Source organism: Nycticebus coucang, chromosome 11 (genome assembly GCF_027406575.1).
Source record: "Nycticebus coucang isolate mNycCou1 chromosome 11, mNycCou1.pri, whole genome shotgun sequence".
NCBI lineage: Eukaryota > Metazoa > Chordata > Mammalia > Primates > Lorisidae > Nycticebus > Nycticebus coucang.
In genome coordinates this window covers 124,762,690-124,780,832 of record NC_069790.1, presented here as the reverse complement: position 1 = coordinate 124,780,832, position 18,143 = coordinate 124,762,690, and the positions used below count along the sequence as shown (strand labels likewise).

The 18,143-nt window shown below is 49.9% G+C and overlaps 1 long non-coding RNA gene across 3 annotated transcripts; it reads left to right on the top strand.

Annotated features, from left to right (window-relative positions):
* The first annotated feature begins 10,048 nt into the window (after nucleotides 1–10,048).
* LOC128560305 (uncharacterized) lies at nucleotides 10,049–17,870 on the top strand. 3 transcript variants are annotated; one of them, XR_008372931.1, is made up of 5 exons: nucleotides 10,049–10,244; nucleotides 12,998–13,208; nucleotides 14,743–14,841; nucleotides 15,251–15,395; nucleotides 17,687–17,870. It is a non-coding gene; the product is annotated as an uncharacterized LOC128560305 (long non-coding RNA). The 3 variants fall into 3 exon arrangements; XR_008372930.1 differs by lacking the exon at nucleotides 17,687–17,870 and adding an exon at nucleotides 15,760–17,117; XR_008372929.1 differs by lacking the exon at nucleotides 17,687–17,870 and adding an exon at nucleotides 16,463–16,890.
* The last annotated feature ends 273 nt before the right edge of the window (nucleotides 17,871–18,143 follow it).

Below are 18,143 nucleotides of genomic sequence, written 5' to 3'. Positions count from 1 at the left end.
TAGGCACGGCTGCTTCCTTGCCAGCAAGGTCCATGCAGCCTCCCGCAGGCTGTGTGGCCTGATCACTTTCTGTGCTGCAGCCTCTTGGCAGACCCTCCCAGATCACCTTCAAGGCTGTGCTGCTAGTTTTTGCCTCCTGACCTCACAGTTTGTCGATTTCCCCAATGATCTTTTACACAATTTATGATATTTTCTCTTCTAGACTTAACTCTCATCTGCTTTCCTCAAATTAGCTTGTGGCTACTTCACCCAGTGTTTTACAGAAGTCTGTAAGTTGTGGGGGAATTAAGAGTAAGCCTGAACACACCAGGCGTTGCTCCCAGTGGCCACTGCCAGGTTGGGGGTGGGGGGCAGGATCAAGCTGTCCATCCCCCGTGCCAAGGAAAACACAGATGCTGCCGGGTGTCAGTCCCTCCACTCGGCACTCAGATTAATCCCAGGGCACTGTTTTTTTACTCAAGGACACTTTCTAGTACCTTGACCTAGCCAGGCATTTCAAATTATTTTGTTTAATCATTTTCTGGATTTTTACGGTTCTGAAAGTGTGGGAGTTCCTGATACGGCGTAACTGGTCGACAGGAGCCATGGGTGCAGCAGCTACCATTGCTAATTTGAGGCGAGTGCTTTCTAAAGTATCTGGGTTTCTTTTCTTATTTGTAAAATCTTGACTTCACAGAAGTCGGGGACTTTTCTGTCATTTAGGCCACCACTGACCAATTACTTTTTTTAATGATCCCAGAGCTTTGTATCATCTTTGTTTTTTCACTTTGACTCTTTTTTTGCTTAACAGTGGGAAGAAATCGTGTCTGAAAATACAAGGAACAAATTAATATATGGCTCAGGGGCGACCTGAAACAATTTGAGTCAAAGTAAAATCATATCAGATGTGGCATCAGAAGCTGGAATGACCTTTGCCTGTGGACATAATTCTTGGTTTTGGTAAAAGCATTTTTAAAAAAAGTTAACCTTCTAAGCTTTCAGCCGTAGGTGGTACTAGCAGTGGGTTCTTTGTACACTATCCCAAAATAATTCCCTCCAGTTCCTGGGGATTTGTCTCCATCACTCAGCCATCTGTGGGTTTCCCAGTGGCTCTTGTGGCATTTTCCACACAAGCAGGTGGTGGGTTAGATATTAACATGAGGTGTATGAGAGTCATTGTCCTGTCTCTTTCAGGATAAAGAAAGCCCATGAACTTAGGAACTGGGGAAATCTAATTCTTCACACACAACTGAGCGAGGCAGCCATGAACACTGTGACGCTAAGCCTCATGGCAGTTCTGGCTTCCAGGAGCCTTGGCCACCTGTCCCTTTGTACCGGCCCTCTAAGAAGACTGTGGTTTTGCTAGATCTTTCAAGGGCATTTGCCTCGCAGAACCAGTGTCTTAGCTCAGCCGCCACAGTGAAGTGCCATACATAGACGGGGCCTCAATAACACACATCTATTTCCTATAGTTCTGGGCTGGGAGTCTGAGTTGACCCACTTCCTCCTGGCTTGCAGATGCATCCTCAAGCTGCAGTATGAGGGGCAGCCTCTTGCCAGTTTTCCTAAGGGCACTAACCCCAGCCTGAGGGCCCCAGCCTCAGGATCTAGGTACATGCCAAAGTCCCCAAATCCAAAAACTATCGCATTGAGGGTTAGGGCTTGAACAGATGAATGTGGGAGGAGCCCACAAATATTTAGCCTATAACAACCAGTAGAATGGACTAGAACTAGAACTGTGTCCAAAGTGGTAGCCATCAGTCACATGTAGCTTTTGGGCTCTCAACATGTGCACTTTTGGGCACATGTGGTCAGTCCAAACTAGGTTGTGCTGTAGAATATAAAACACAAACTGGATTTCAAAGGCTTAGTATGAAAAAAATGCAATATATCTTATAAGTTATTCAAATATTTTATATTTAGAATATATTGGGTTAAATAAAACATAGTATTTAAATTACTTTTACTTTTGAAAAAGGTGTCTTTGAGAATATTTCAAGTCATACATGTGCCTGGTGATTTTTTTTTTTGCAGTTTTTGGCCGGGGCTGGCACCCTACTCCTTTGAGCTACAGGCGCTGCCAGATGTATTTTTTTTTAAATGTACACATTTTAGCTGTACAACAGGGTTAAAAAAATTTACAGCATGATGTTTTGATGTACATGTTTATACGTAGTGAAGTGATTACTACAGTCAAGCAAATTAACATTTCCACCACCTCAAGTAGTAACTCTTCCTTCCTTCTGTGTGGGAGTATCTAAAATCTACTTTCCAGAGGCTCCTGAGCAAAGGAAGAAAAACTGGATGGAATCAGACTCTCTGAAGCCAAAGATGGGGAGCTGAGCCAAGAAAGAAGTTCAGCAAGCTGTAACTCCAAGGAAGAGCATTCAAGAAACCAAATTACAGGTACAAAGCCTATTGACTGGAATACAGGAGACCCCTCCCCCAAGCAGGGGGTCTGCCGCAGGCTATCTGCGAATAAGCAGGGAACCAAAGACATTTTACCTTGCTGGAGAGAGCCGCTAAACTCCAGGTCTCTTTCTCCAGGGAGGTCCCACTTATGAACCTAGACATCACTCTGCCAGGCATAAAGTCGAACATATATTTTCCCCCACAAGTCCAAACTCCCAGTCCACCCTTTCCCCCTCGCATGGCAGTCTGAAGTTCTGCCCCCCGCAGAGCACAGAGAACTGGGCATAGCGTGGACCGCCAATCATCAGGACGGAATCTGTGACAAATGGGGAAGAAAGAGGGTGTGGGAAGAAAGGGACACTCAGCGGGAGGAGGAGCAGTCCCCTGGTTATGACTGTGCCTGGCCAGTAGTAGTGTTGACCCTCAGTTTGGGCTGTGTTTGGTGGGATGGGGTGCAGAACCCCCGGCTCTGACAGCACCCACAGCGGGAGAGTGGCTGCCCCGTGTGGACTGAGTTCGGCAGACGGGGCAGGTCCCTGCTGGGCCTGCAAACAGAGGCTTGATAGGCGTGGACTGTGACCTGAGAGCAAGGGCATGATCCCCTGATTCCAACAGAACCCTTGATCGGTAGCTTACTGGGTGTGAACCAAGACCTGAGGGCTGGGGCATGACTCACTGTCTCCAGTGGAGATGGTGAGCAGAGGTTTACCAGTGAGGACTGAGAGCTGCAGGTGGAGTGCAGTACCCTGACTCTAACAGAGCCTGAGAACAAAGGCTTGCCAGGCAGTGCACTGAGACTGGCAGGCACAGGCATGGTCCCCTGACTCCCAACTGGTCTGGCAGGCAGAGGCTAGCTGTGTGTGGACTGAGACCGGAGGGCAGGGCCCAGTGCCCTAACTCCAACAGAGCCTGAGAACAGAGGCTTGCCAGGCAGTGGACTGAGACTGGCAGGGCGGGGCATAGTCCCCTGACTCCCAACTGGTCTGGCAGGCAGAGGCTAGCTGTCTGTGGACTGAGACTGGAGGGCGGGGCCCAGTGCCCAGACTCCAACAGAGCCTGAGAACAGAGGCTTGCCAGGCAGTGGACTGAGACTGGCAGGCGGGGGTGTGGTCCCCTGACCCCAATTGGTCTGGCAAGCAGAGGCTACTTGGATGTGGACTAAGACTGGAGGGTGGGGGCGTGGCCCCTGACTCCAGCTGGGTCTGTGAGCAGAGAAGTGAACAACAGTGTGGACTGAGTCTGGCAGGCAGGAGTGTGGATCCCTGTCTCCAATTGTGTTGTTGGAGACCTTTGAATCCCTCTTTGTTGGGCAGGGTTTGTACTGCCTGAGATAATTTGGTTGGAACCTGTATCTGAGGCTGTCCTCGGGGACATTCTGAGGTTGACCTTCGAAGTTCTGTAGCAGAAAAGAACTGAAGAACGGGGGCTGGGCACTGCAACTGTTTGTATCTCTGCACAGTAGCAATTTAAACCCAATACTATGGTTTCTTAGGATAGGGTAGAGGTTGGCTGATACTACAACAGAACTAGCTTGCACTATTTCACCAAGTAGGTCCTCAGAGTCTCTGGCAAAAACTCTGAAAGGGGCCTTTGTAAGGTTGTAGGAGACAAGCCACAATTACAAAGCCTAGCATTTTGGTAAGGGACTATCTCTACTACCTGGGAACTCTAATTCAATCTCACCCTACCAGTTCTAATAACCAAATGGTAGAAAATAAACATGGTGTGGAACCAACAGAAGAACTCTGGCAACATGAATGACCAGACTGGATCAACCACACCAAGAAATGACAGAGGACACACAGCTGAAGACGCCATGCACAGACAAATGGCAGCAATGTCAGAAGTCGATATCACAATATGGATTGCAAATAAGACAAATAGAATGGAAGAAAAGATAGAAATTGAATTCCAAAGAGTAGTTCTAAAGTTGTCACAAGAAATTAATGAATGCAAAGCCCAAGTCACCAAAGATATGGACATAATGAGAAAAGAGATAGCAGAGCTCAAGGAAACAAAAAAGTTAGTTGAGGAGCTCCAAAACACAGTAGAATCCCTCAGTAATAGAGTTGACCAGGCAGAAGAAAGGATCTCTGAAATTGAAGACAAACCTTTTGAACATTCCCAAACACTCAAAGAGGGAGACAAATGAAGAGTAAAAACTAATGATTCCCTGAGAGAGTTGTGGGATCACTCCAAAAGATCAAACATTCATCTTATACGAATTCCCAAAGAAAAGGATTGTCCCAAAGGTACAGATGCTCCACTCCAAGAGATTTTGGAGGAGAATTTCCCAAGCATTGCAAGAGATACAGAACTTCAGATAGCAGTTTCAGAACCCCAGCAAGACTCAATCCAAATAAAGCATCTCCTAGACACATTGTGCTTAACTTTGCCAAAGTTAAGAAGAAGGAGAAAATTCTGCAAGCAGCCAGACATAAGAAAAGCATCACCTACAAAGGGAGAAATATCAGAATGACTAGATCTCTCAGCTGAAACGTTTCAAGCCAGAAGAAGATGGTCATTGAGCTTTAGTCTCCTAAAACAAAACAACTTCCAGCCCAGGATCCTGTATCGAGCTAAACTGAGTTTCGTTTGTGATGGAGAAATCAAATACTTTAATGACATACACATGTTGAAGAAATTTGCCATAACTAAGCCAGCTCTCCAGGATATTCTCAGACCTATCCTCCACAATGACCAGCGCAATGCTCTACCTCCAAAGTAAACTCACCCAGAAATTTTTGAACAAAACCCAACTTCCACAGTGGTGAAAGGATTAAAAATGTCCACTGGACATCCGAAAATCATGACACCCAAAATACAACCAGGCTTATCAATTCTCTCTATTAATGTTTAAATTGTCCTCTAAAGAGGCACAGGTTGGCTGACTGGATACATAAACTCAGACCGGATATCTGCTGTATACAAGAATCTCACCTTACCTTAAAGGTTAAAAATAGACTCAGGGTGAAAGTCTATTTTTAATTTTAATATACAAGCCTCGTGGACTTGTATATTACAGGCAAATGGAAGCCAGAAAAAAGCAGGGGTTGCAATTTTAGTAGCAGATACAATTGGATTTAAACTAACAAAGATAAAGAAAGATAAGGAAGGTCACTACATATTTGTCAAGGGAAACACCCAACATGAAGAGATTTCAATAATAAACAATTATGCACCCTACCAGAATGCTCCTCAATTCATAAAGCAGAATGTATATGAACAACTTCATATCTTTCTGCAGTATCAGAAAAAACCTTGAATAGCAAATACATTACTCAGAAATAAGAACAAATCAGGAGGTATCACATTACCAGACTTCAGGCTATACTATAAATCTATAGTGATCAAAACAGCATGGTACTGGCACAAAAACAGAGCAGTGGATTTATGGAACAGAATAGAGAACCAAGAGATGAACCCCACCACTTATTGCCATTTGATCTTCGAGAAGCCTATCAAAAATATTCAGTGGGGGAAAGACTCCCTATTTAACAAATGGTGCTGGGTGAACTGGCTGGCAACTTGTAGAAGACTGAAACTGGACCCCCAATTTTCACCATTAACAAAAATTGATTCTCAGTGGATAAAAGATTTAAACTTAAGACATGAAACTATAAAAACGCTAGAAGAGAGTGCTGGGAAAACCCTTGAAGAAATTGGCCTGGGAGAATATTTTACGAGGAGGACTCCCCAGGCAATTGAAGCCACCCCAAAAATACATTACTGGGATCTGATCAAACTAAAAAGCTTTTGCACAGCCAAGAGCACAGTAAGTAAAGCAAGTAGACAACCTTCAGAATGGGAGAAGATTTTTGCAGGTTATGCTTCTGACAAAGGTCTGATAACTAGAATCTACAGAGAACTCAAACTAATCAGTAAGAAAAGAATAAATAACCCTATTTCTATGTGGGCAAGATACTTGAACAGAAATTTCTCTGATGAAGACAGGCGCATGGCCTACAAACACATGAAAAAATGCTTATCATCCTCAATCATCAGAGAAATGCAAATCAAAACCACTCTGAAATATCATCTAACTCCAGTAAGATTAGCCTACATCACAAAATCTCAAAACTACAGATGTTGGCATGGATGTGGAGAGAAGAGAATGCTTCTACACTGCTGGTGGGAATGCAAGCTAATACGACCTTTTTGGAAAGAAGTTTGCAGAACACTCAAGAAACTAAAAGTAGACCTACTATTTGATCCTGCAATTCCTTTACTAGGTATATACCCAGATGATCAAAAATTATTTTACAACAAAGACATTTGCACCAGAAGGTTTATTGCAGCCCAATTCATAATAGCCAAGACATGGAAACAGCCCAAGTGCCCATCGACCCATGAATGGATTAACAAATTGTGGTATATGTACACCAGGGAATACTATACAGCCATAAAAAGAAGGAGACTTCACATCTTTTATGTTCACCTGGATGGAGCTGGAACATATTCTATTTTTTTTTTTTGCAGTTTGTCCATGGTCGGGTTTGAACCCGCCACCCTCAATATATTGGGCCAGTGCCCTACCAACTGAGCCACAGGCACCACCCAAACATATTCTTCTTAGTAAAGTATCTCAAGAATGGAAAAAAGTATCCAATGTACTCAGTACTACTATGAAATCAATATATAACCACCTACACACTCATACAAATGGCAAAACATAACTATAGTCCAGAAAGTAGAAGGGAAGAGGAGAGAGAGGGGAGGGGAGGGGGGATATGGGAGGAGGGAGGGTATTCGTGGGGGACCTCACCTAATGTGCATGATGCAATGGTACTTAAAACTATTTTAAAAAAGAAAGAAAAGCAGGCTTTCTTAACCTCAAAAATAAATAAATAAATAAAATCTACCTTCCAGATTTCTTGCGTACAAACAGTATCACTAACTGCAGCCTTGCTGAGTGTTACAACCCCGGGTCTACCCGCCCTGCCTAACTGCAGGGTGCATGCTTTGACTGACCCACATCTCCCATTTCCCTGGGCCTCCCCACTCCGTGGTCCCTGATCTGCTCTCTGCTTTGGGACAGCTGGTGATCCATTCCCACTGGATGGTGCAGGTCCAGAGCAGAGCCCAGGGGGGCAGGCTGTGGGTCAAGAGAGCCACTGGGGGCATAGGGCACTGTGAAAAGTAAAGTCTGGGTTTCTGAAGAAATGCAGCCATGGGTTGGAAAAAATAATCTGAGCCCCAAGAGATGTAAAGAAGAGAGTCAAAGTTCTGTTCAGTTTCTGGACTCTGTGTCTTCAGATGTAGCTTTATGCAGAGATGGGCCAAATGGACCCGGCCTTTCATTTGGATTATACATAGTGTCCACAAAAGTCTTTATTCAACACATTATCTATGTAGTTGTTATCCCAGATCACAAGTGCAGGGCTTGTGGAGCTCAGAAGGAAAACAAAAGACACCATTAAAGCAAGGAAATGACCTGGCTGATGTGAAATTTAGTCTACATACAATGCCCTCTCAGTGAACTGAGTCTTCTCAGAGATCATGTTAGAGAAAGAAAGGGAACATGGAAGTTAACATGGCGGTTAACATGGAAGACAGCTGCAAGCTACCAACAGCCCAGCCTGAGGTTCCTTCTGCATGAGAGGAGGGTGAGGTGTTTGTGGGCCTTGGCATGCAGGGAAGCTTCCAGAAAAAGGGGCTTAAGGTGAGTCTCCCACTAGCAATGAGTAGGGTCTGGGGAGCAGAAGAGTATGGGTGACCCAGGGCACGGAGAAGGAGGCATGAGGCACATCTGGGGTAGGTGATGTGGCCACATCGTCTGCTCATGTAGGGGAGATGCAGGGTTGCAGCTGGAAATTAGGGACGAGGAGCCTGAATCTGGCTGCAATGTGGAGCCAGTGGAGGCCTTGGAGTGACAGTGAGTAAGGCGGTCAAATCAAGAAATGCAGGATGTGGGCTGCAGGGTGCCCTAGTTCAGCCCTCTCACACCCTAGATGAAGAAATGGAGCTAGGGAGGTGAACCGCACCTCTCCAGGTGGCACAGTCAGGTAAGTACCAGTGCCCCTTTCCTCTCATCCCTGGGCAGGGGGCCATCAGTCACACCCTTCCTTACCCCTCATCTCCAGTCAGTATAGAGGCCATTGGCCACACATGGCTTTTAAAATAATTAAAGTTAAATGAAGTTAAAAATTCAGTTTCTCAACAGGCCACATTTCAAATGCTCAATAGCCACGTGTGGCCAGTGACTACTGTCCTGGACATTCTGGGTCTAGAATATGCCCATCACTGTTAAGAGTTGCATTGTTCTTTACACCATATCCCAGGGTCAAGGGCACCGTCTGCACCCAGGGTCTGTGTGAGCTCCTTCCTGGCACGGAGCTATGTCCTGAGAAGATTTCAGCATCCCCCAGAGCTGCCCCAAGGACCTGGGGCCATTCTATGCTGTTCTCAAGTTTCCCCTCCATCCCTGCTAATTCCCTTGGCAATGCCCCACCTGGGCCAGAAATTGCTGGGTTGGCAATTTCTTCAGGAAGACGTGGTCTGGGCTGTGAGGGCCACTGCACTGAGAAGGTTTTGCCCCTCAGCCTGGGGCCAGCGTGGTAATCATGGCCAGGTGAGCAGGGAGCCCCAGGCCGCAGAACCAGGCCTGTCTGAGACTGCTAGAATTATCCATGGCAACCCTCTGTAGTGGAGTTCACCCTTCCATGGAGATCTCCGGAATGTCTGTCTCCACATTCCTCAACAAGTGGTCCCAGTGACAGTGATATTTCCAGCTTTCTAGTACTGTGTTGGGGAAATACAGCCTCCTGCTCATTTAGCCAGACCATTCATTAGCTTTGTTCTTCCTGCTCAGCAGGGGGCATTTTTGCTAGGTGAGTTTTATTTGTAGCCGCCTGTGCTCACCCACTATGACATATTAACTATGCAAATGAGGGTATTATTAATGAAGGAAAAATTAATCCCGCCACTGTGTCTGGGTCTGCTGTGACAGCTCTGTTAACGCCCTCCCGTCTCTGGTACTGCTGGACACTTCTCTGAGGCCGCCACGGATTGATAGTAATAATCAGGGCAGGGGTCAGAACCGGTGCTCACCACAGACTTTCCTCTCCAGGGTTGGTGTTAAGAGCGCACATTTCTTTGTGGATGCACGTTTTTAGGACAGGACATTGCAAAATCCTGTCCTCCTTCCCACTGGGTTAGCGGTTTGCAGGAGGGGCTGTGCTTGTCATGCATCTTCCAGCAAAGCCCACCTATGCAGGGCAGGCCTCCCCACATGCTGCTCTCATGCCCTCCCAGTCCCTGCACCCCGTTTTCCAAATGCTGTCTGCAGAGGACGGGCGATGGCTCTTCCCGAGGAATTGCTCCTCTTGGTGCCTCTGCCCTGACGTAGGAGCTGCGGCTGCAGGAAGCTTTCTCCTCATGCTTGGAGGCCTGCAGACTGCATGAACTTGCGCCCAGTGCCGCTTCCCCCCCTGCCCTTTGGTTAACCTTGATTTCCACCCAGTGGCCCTGTGCCCAGCGGAGTCTGCTTTCTGCTATCTGCTTTCAGTTGAGCTCTCAAGTGAGCCAAGTCCACAGATTGTTTTTTGGGAACTTGCATAACTTCATCCTGTGCAAAGTGGGAACACCCCCTTGGAAAGGTTGTGCCATTCTGGAAAGCTCCTGAGTCACACCACTTTCTGTCACGAGACGTGGCTGACCCTGAGAAAACAAGTGGGCAGTCCAGCTCTCCCAGCAGTGAGTGCAGACACCATGCACCCTGGGCAGGGGGACGGGGCATCTCACCACTGGGACGTCCTTGGAACTCTAGTGCATTCACCCTTGGCCGGATGTGGGGCCCAGCCAGCCCACTCCCAGGATTCAGCTCATCCTGCTCCAACCTTATGCCATTGAAGGTAGGGCCTGAGCTGTGGCACCTGCTGATGCTCCCGCCACCTGGATCCTTTCCCCTTTCTTTTCTTTCTTTCTTTCTTTTTTTTTTTAGAGATAGAGTCTCACTTTATCACCCTCAGTAGAGTGCTGTGGCGTCACAGCTTGCAGCAACCTCCAATTCCTGGGCTTAGGTGACTCTTTTGCCTCAGTCTTCCAAGTAGCTGGGACTACAGGCGCCCACCGCAACGCCCAGCTATATTTTTTGTTGTTGTTGTTGCAGTTTGGCCGGGGCAGGGTTTGAACCCGCCACCCTCAGTATATGGGGCTGGCACCCTACTCACGGAGCCACAGGTGCCGCCCCTCCCTTTCCCCTTTCCTACTGTGATCGCAGCTTCTCTTGCTGTGATCCCTTCCCCCGAGGTGCTCACAACCTTGGTCCCTGTGGTGTGAGCCCCCTCCAGTACGGACTCTCAGAAAGGGCCCTTCCCTTCCCACCAGCGTCCTGCCCCTCCCTTCCCACACTGCTGTCCTGTGTCACTTGCCCCCAGCATGCAGTGGCCAGTGGTGGAGAGAGGCCTGTCCCGGGAAAGGGAGGGCAACTGAGGCCTGTAACTCCACACACGGGGCCTCACCAACAAGAATTGCTGCCCATGGTTCTGGAGGCTGGAGTCCAAGGTCCAGCTGGGCTGGGCAGGGCTAGCTCCCGAAGCTGTGCCATGCCAGCCACTCTCCCTGCTTTGCTAGTTTGCCATCTTTGGTGCTCCTTGGTTGGTAGGGGGCGTTTTTCTATGTCAAATTGAGGTCACTGGGTGTCCTCTTAAGAAGAGAGTAGGAGCCAGTCATTGAGAGGGTAACTCTGTGAGGACACAGGGAGAAGATGGCTGTCTACAAGCCCAGGAGCCCCAACCCTGCAGACACCGAAATGACCCGGCCTTCGGAACCGTGAGGGAACCAAGTCCCATTGTTTAGACCTCCCCATCTGTGGCTCTTTGTAACAGCAGCACCACGTGATTCAGACATCCCTGAAGTCTCAGCCTCACCCATGTCCAGCACACAGTGGTATCGACAAACATCTGTCACAAGGCAGGCTATGCTGTGAGCCCTCATCATGGACAGAGTCGTGCCCCACACCCAGCCTCATGGCAGGTGCAGGGGCAGCGTGGGGAGCTCCAGCCTCTGCTCAGATTTGCTACCTGTAGGTCTCTGGTGGGATTCTGTTCCCTCAGAGGAGCTGCCGCCTCCTGGGGGCAGGCGGCCCTCAAGTGTGCCTGTGTCCCCATGCTGGCACCTCTGAGGCCTCACTGTGTATTTCTTCTCCTTTCTGGTCTGTCCTCCCACACTTAAGCTGCTGCCTAAAGGCAGGACCTTCACTGGACATTTGTGTGGGCAGGTCCTGGCGGGGGTCAGATTACACTGGCAGGAGGGCCAGGGGCTGAGGTGTGACATCCTACTGGGAAGGCCTGGGACCCTGGGTCAGGGAGTCAGCCCTCTAGGCCTCAGACATCATGTGGAAACCGGGGCCGTCCCATCGGGTCCTCGCACTGGGACTGTGAAGCAGTGCGCACAGTGACAGACGAGCAGCTGACAGGAAGCAGTTAGGGGCATTCCACCCCAAGGTGGCCCTGAGGTGGGCCTGAGGATGCAGCCCCTGGGTGGGGAGGGAAGGCCCTGCCAGGGAGCCAGCCGCCCACGTCCTCAGACCCTCAGCACCCCACTTTGTCTCTTCTTTGATTTCTGAACAATTTACAGAGAATGGCTAATGATTTTATGAATTACGGGAAACAGAGAATGATTATTTTACTTTCCCACATCTTAAATCACAAGAGAAATTTCCAGATGCCCCAATCAAGTCCTTATAATCCAGTCAAGAATTTCATATGATGGTGACTCAGCGTCTAAAAAATTAATTAATTAAAGGCAGATTTTGACCCCAAAGACCGAGAGTCAGTGTACTCGGATTTCACTGTCGCTTCTGCCCAGCTACAGAAAAGTAGGCTACTGGGCAGAAACTTTGAAAACAACCTGCCTTCTTCCAGTCTCACATCCTCGGGGTGGCCCAAGAAGTGGTCCCCCTGCCCCCATGCCACCAGGTGGGCAGGTGGTAAGGGCAGAAGGGGAGGCGTCAGCCTGGCCCTCAGGTGGGCTGGAGGGTGCACTGCACACCCAAGGTCTTTGTATCCTCAGCACCCTCGTGGAGGCAACTCCACTAGCTTAAGAAGTTAAGTATTTTGGCAATGGCAAAACAGAGTTCAGAGATGGAATGGGTGTGGGGTGCGTTTGTCAAGCAGCTACCTTACACGTGCCCTACCAGGGGCCCGGCCCAGCCTCTCTGTTCTTCACTCTGCTCACAGCATCAGTGTCACCCTGAAGCCAGCTCCCTTCCTTGGGAGAATGGCTCCTTCACCAGCTCAGAGATCTGGTTTTGAGGGGAAGCCATGCACGTACATTCAATGAAATCTGGAATCCCCAGCCCGTTGTTAGCGACCAGGAAGCCACAAACTGGGGGCAATCTCCCAAACACCACAGCTCGTGAGGAAAGGAGGGGAGGGAGGAGGGAGTTTTCAACCACAGGGTCCTCTGTTGTCATTGCTGGGCCACTGTGCCTGTCACCACCACCTCTCCTGCTTGGGGAAGGAATGCCATTTGATTTTAGCAGTAGCATACTGTGCCTTTCTGTGGGGAGATGGCATTAAAAGGTACACTTGAGAAAGGATGACTTCTGGGGGACGCCTGCAGGGGCTGATCTGGTTCTTTTTATGTTGGTTATTTTTGGCAGCACAAATTCTGAAAACTTTGGGAAATCCTGGGAGGCGTCCCCTGGGTGGTCACTACAAAGGTCCTGGAAAAAGAGAAGGAAAAGAAACGACCTTTACGTGACTTGAGCACAACGGGCATTAGAAGGGAAGCCGTTCTGCACAGCAGTGAGGCATCTGGGTGTTCCCAGGATTCACAGAGGGGGAGACCACGCCAAAGTCCTGGGCGAGAAGGTAGGGGCTGAGAAGCCAGGGGATTCTGGGTAGAGGCTATCAGGTCCGTCCGTCCAGACCGGAGGCCCTGGGAATTCGGGTGAGACTTACGTCAGTGGGGACATATTTTCCTGCTGTCCTGGCTCTGGGAAGCCCTGGCTGGTCCTGTCTGCCCCAGGCCAGCAGAGTGGGGGGCTCCTCTTCACATACGCGGAGGCTCACTGTGCTTCTGGACTGAACCCACGGCCTGACCAGCACCATTAGACCCGCCCCTGCCACCTGTCCAGCCACCCTGTCATGGCGTCTGGCACTATTGCCAGTAGGATCACCAGCTCTGTCAGGGATGAATGTTTGTGTCCCCCTACCAATCCCAAGGTGACAGTGTTTAGAAAGTGGGGCTGGGAAGGTGAGTAGGTCACAGGGTTGGGGCTTTGACAAATGAAGCCCCAGGGAGCTGCCTCCCGCCACCACCTGAACACAGCAGGAAGTCGGCTTCTGCAACCTGCAAGGGCCCGACACACTCACACCCTGACCCGGCCTCCGGCCTCCAGCACCATGGGGACTGTGTGTATTGTTAACAGGCACCCAGTCTGTGGGGTTTTGTGACAACAGCCCTCGAGCACTGAGAAAACATCTTAGAATTCAGATCCGGAATGTTTGTAGACAGGGAGAAGTGGCCAGGTGTGCAGAGAGTGACAGGCCCCGAGCAGCAAGCCAGGCCTCCTCCTGGCTGCCAGGACAGGGCCAGGCCGTGAGGACAGGGCGGAGGAGGGGTGCAGCAGGGAGGAAGTGTCATGGCCTGGGGTGCTGAGGAGGATGTGAGGAGGGTTGGGGCTCCGGGGGCGTCCCTCACAGTGTCCCCTGGTGAATGTGGTGTCACGTCTGCAGTGGCCACGTCTGCTTGTCCTCTCTGGCCTTGTCCCCATTCCCTGAATTCTGTATTCTCAGCCATGTGAACAGACAGGTTTAAGTGCACATCAGCTGAGTGAGTGGGGCTGTGCATGACCACAGCTGCAGCCCATCTCTGAGAGGGAAGTTGCCCGGCCCCTTGGGACTCTGGGACTCTCTGAGTTCCCGGGATCTGCCCACTCAGCACCTCGGTTCCCTGCACCCAATTGCTGTAGGAGAAGTAAGTGGTGTGCGCTGCTGCTGGGGACTTGATGACGTCAGCTGGTGTCCTGAGCCCCAGGGGAGCAGAGCTGACCATGCACAGCACATGGGGAGTGCCACACTAAGAGAGGAACTCTGTGTCAAGCATGTCCCAGCTTCTTACGCTGCGTACGTCAGGACAGATGCAAAGTCTTAGGAAGAGATATATCATTTCTGCCTTGAGTTGCAAGAGAGAAAGAGGCGAAGGGAAGGCCAGGACTTTGGGGCCCTCACCTGTGGTTGATCTTGGCCCTGGGAAACAGTAAAGTCTGCACATGTGAGGGGTCTGCGCCCAGCTCTTCACAGGCCTGGTTTGGAAAAATGTGATATTTTATTCATTTACTTGTTTTCACCCTAGAGGTTCTTGAATTTTTTTCTACCTGCTTCTTATTAAAACTCTTGATAGAACTGAATGCGGGCCCTCGTGCGTGAGAATAGATACAGAGGTTCTGCCAGCCCCTCAGACACCAGTCTCATCTCAGCACTGTCTTCACACACAAACTGGGTGAGTTGGGCCAGGGTGGGGCTGATCTAAATGCTCGGCAGAGTGAGGGGAGGGTCTGGGGACAAGAAGTCTTCTTCTCAATGCATTACTCTGGTTCTGCAAAAACAAAAGCAGTTCACAAGGATCATGCAACCTTTGCAAGGAAGGCAACAGTTAAGTGGAACCACAGCCCTCCTTGGGGACCACTCTTCCCCAGACACTGCTCACCTAGTGCTCCCTACTCTTGGGGACGGGGTGGAGCCTGCCTACTTTCCTCGACAGACCCTCACTGCCACCTGGCTTCAAATCTGAATGTCAGAACCGCTGAAGTGTGTGGTGATTAAAAGTGAGGAGAGACAAAGTGGCCCGTGGGCACAGTGGCGGCCACAGTGAGTCGAGTACTGTGTTTCAGGCACGGTGATTTTCACAGGTTCTTTCATTCCATCCTATCCTCGAAGTGCAGGCTGTAGTGTGGCAAGAGACTAAGACACGTTATCACCTGTGGAGCTGGAGCAAGAGTTGACCCCAGGGACTCAGAGCTTGGTGTCCTGCCCTGAGCAGCCAAACACACTGTGGTATGTCTGTGTTCACGTGTGAAGCTCTTTCAGTCTCCAAGAGACCCTTACAACACACAGAGGCTGCGGGGGGTGGGGGTGGGGGTGGCGCCCTGTGCGTTTACTTTCGAGCTCTTGGGACTCAGGAGCACAGGAACACATGAACAGGAGGTGTCAGGCCACCACTTTCTGCGTCATTTAAAACACCCATCAGCGGGGTGCCTGGTCCTCTACCACCTGGGATCAGGCAACAGTTTGCAGTCAGGTCAGGTCCCCAGGCCTCTCCTGCAGGTCCCAGATGTTTCACGCAGTGGGTTACTCTCCCTCCTCCCTGTCTCCATGCCTGTCCTCCATCTCCTGGAGCATCTGTTCCCTTTTCTTTCAGTCCCAGTTCTGAAGCCGCTGCTCCTGAGCTCCTCAAGTCAGCACCTTTTGGTCCTAGCATCCGGCACTCCCTCCCTCATGACCTCACCTCTGCCCTGTGTTTTCTGCAGTCCATATCTCTGCCCTGGACTCTGGACTTGACTGTCTAACTATGGGCATCTCTGCTTGCTTTCTGGTGGGCTCTGAAATGGCCTGTGCAGAGCAGAAACTGCCTAAAGAGGGGTCTCTTCCTCTACACTGCACCCTGGTCTGCCCTCCCACCGACTGTCCTCCTCACCCCTGACTCCATCTGGCCTGGAGGCCGCAGCCCATCTCCTCTGGCCCCCATCTTCTGCTTTGCACAGAGCAATCAGAGTGGGCTTTGAAATGTCAACCAGTGCGGGACCCCAGCTCTCTCAAGCCCATAGGCCCTACCACTGTGCCCACCTGCTCTGGGCAGGCTTTTCTTCCCACTCCTCAAACCAGACAGAGCAGACCCAGTCTGCGCGTCTCTGCCTCCCTCTGCCTCGGGTCCCCTTCCCCACTTCTAAAAGTGTTTTTTTCCCCCCACATTTAGTTCTAGCTAAACTGCCATTTTCTCAAAGAGAATTTCCTACCTTTCTGCTTATTTATCTGCCTAAGTTTTCTGTCTAATCACTAGCCACCCCCTGCAATCGTAATGAATTATTGAATTAATCTTATTCCTTACTGTCATACCTCCTCAGTGAATGAAAAAGCGGTGGCAGGAAGGGCTTTGCCTAGAGCCACTCCTGGGACATGGAGGCCTTCGGTGAAGACTTGCTCAGACTGAGTCCCTCTCCCTGCCACACTGTTTGTGCCTGAAATCAGGAATTTGCTGGCCTAATCTTTGTTCCTGGCACATCCCAAGCCCTCGACAAATGCATGTTAAATACATAAATGAATATATAAAGAGCATCATTCACTATTGTCCCTTCTTGTTAAAGTTTTTCTAAAGAGCTCTATCCAAATGGCTTTCACATTACATTCTTTTTGTCCAGGTCACCACTTCAGCTTTATGAGTGACTGCTTGCTGAAAGCTCATTAGCAAGATTGCCTTTAAGTTTTAAGAACACACAATCTCTGAAGCCTAATAAATTTCTTTCAAGACACATGAATCAGATCCCATGTTTCTGAGGAGATACGCAGCCCACGCTGGGCCCTTAGGCGTGCAGGGCTCATCCGGAACTTACTGAGTGAGCAAGAAAATAACATGCAGCCTCTCCCTCCTCAACTGCATGTGTGGGAAGGTCACTCCCCAGAGGGCACAGGAGGCCAGGGGCTCTATTCAGATCCTTGGGCTTTTCAGTTAATGCACTAGTGAGAGTGAAATGGCGTTCTAGGCAGAGGGCAGAGCAGGGGGAGATGTGGAGATGGGAGATAGGAAGGTGTACTTGGGAGGGAGGCAGGCTGGGCCCTGTGCAGGTGGGGGGCGGGAAGGAGAAAGGCTGGGCCCTGTGCAGGTGGGGGGCAGGAGGGAGGCAGACTAGATTGACAGTGACAGCAACAGGCCAGAAGATAGTTGGGAAGACCCTGGGTGACCTACGTGAGGATCAGAAGACTTTGTGCCAAGGCTGGGGTAAAACACAACTTTGCAAGGGATATGGCCCCAGGGGTCAGCTGGAGGTCATGGGTCTGGGAGAACCAAGTCCTGGCTTGAGCTACTAGGACATGGTGCTGCCATCCAGGGAGGCCAAAAGTGCAGACCGCACAAGGCTGAGGGGAGACAAGTGCAGTTATTATTATTTTTTTTTAATTTTGTTGAAGTATCCATACTATAAAATTTAACCTATTTTAGGTTTATGGCTGAGTATACCCACATGGCTATGCAGCAGCTCCTAGAACACTGGTCATCTTGAAACTAAACTCTGTTCCCATTAAACGCCCCTCCCGCTGCCCTGGAGCCTGCTCCCTACTCCCTGTCTTTGCAGATTCAACTAATTGCTCAGGGGCAGCATCCACCTTCCGAGACTGGTGCGTGTCACTCGGCACAGTGTCCTCAGGCTGGTCCACGCTGCGCAGGCCTCAGGCTGGGTCACACCCCGTTGCACGGACAGACCACACCGTGCTTCTCCATCTGTCCACCTTTGGGTGCTGTGGCTGCATGACCTTGAGTGTGAGCCCATCGATCTGGGTCCCTGTGCTTTGCACTCTGGGGACAACAATGCCATTTTTGGTTGTTTGAAGAACTTCTGTATTGTGTTTGGTTTTTGATGTTGCTGTTGAGGCCCTGTGGGTTGCGTAAGTGAGTGTGGAGCTGGGACAGTAGTATGAGCAGGGAGGACCATAGCACAGCCTAGGAGATGTCACTCTGGAATGGGGAAACCCCTCTTGACACTGCCACAAGGCTCTCAGCCTCCATCTGCCAGGCCCTGGACCGTGCGTGTT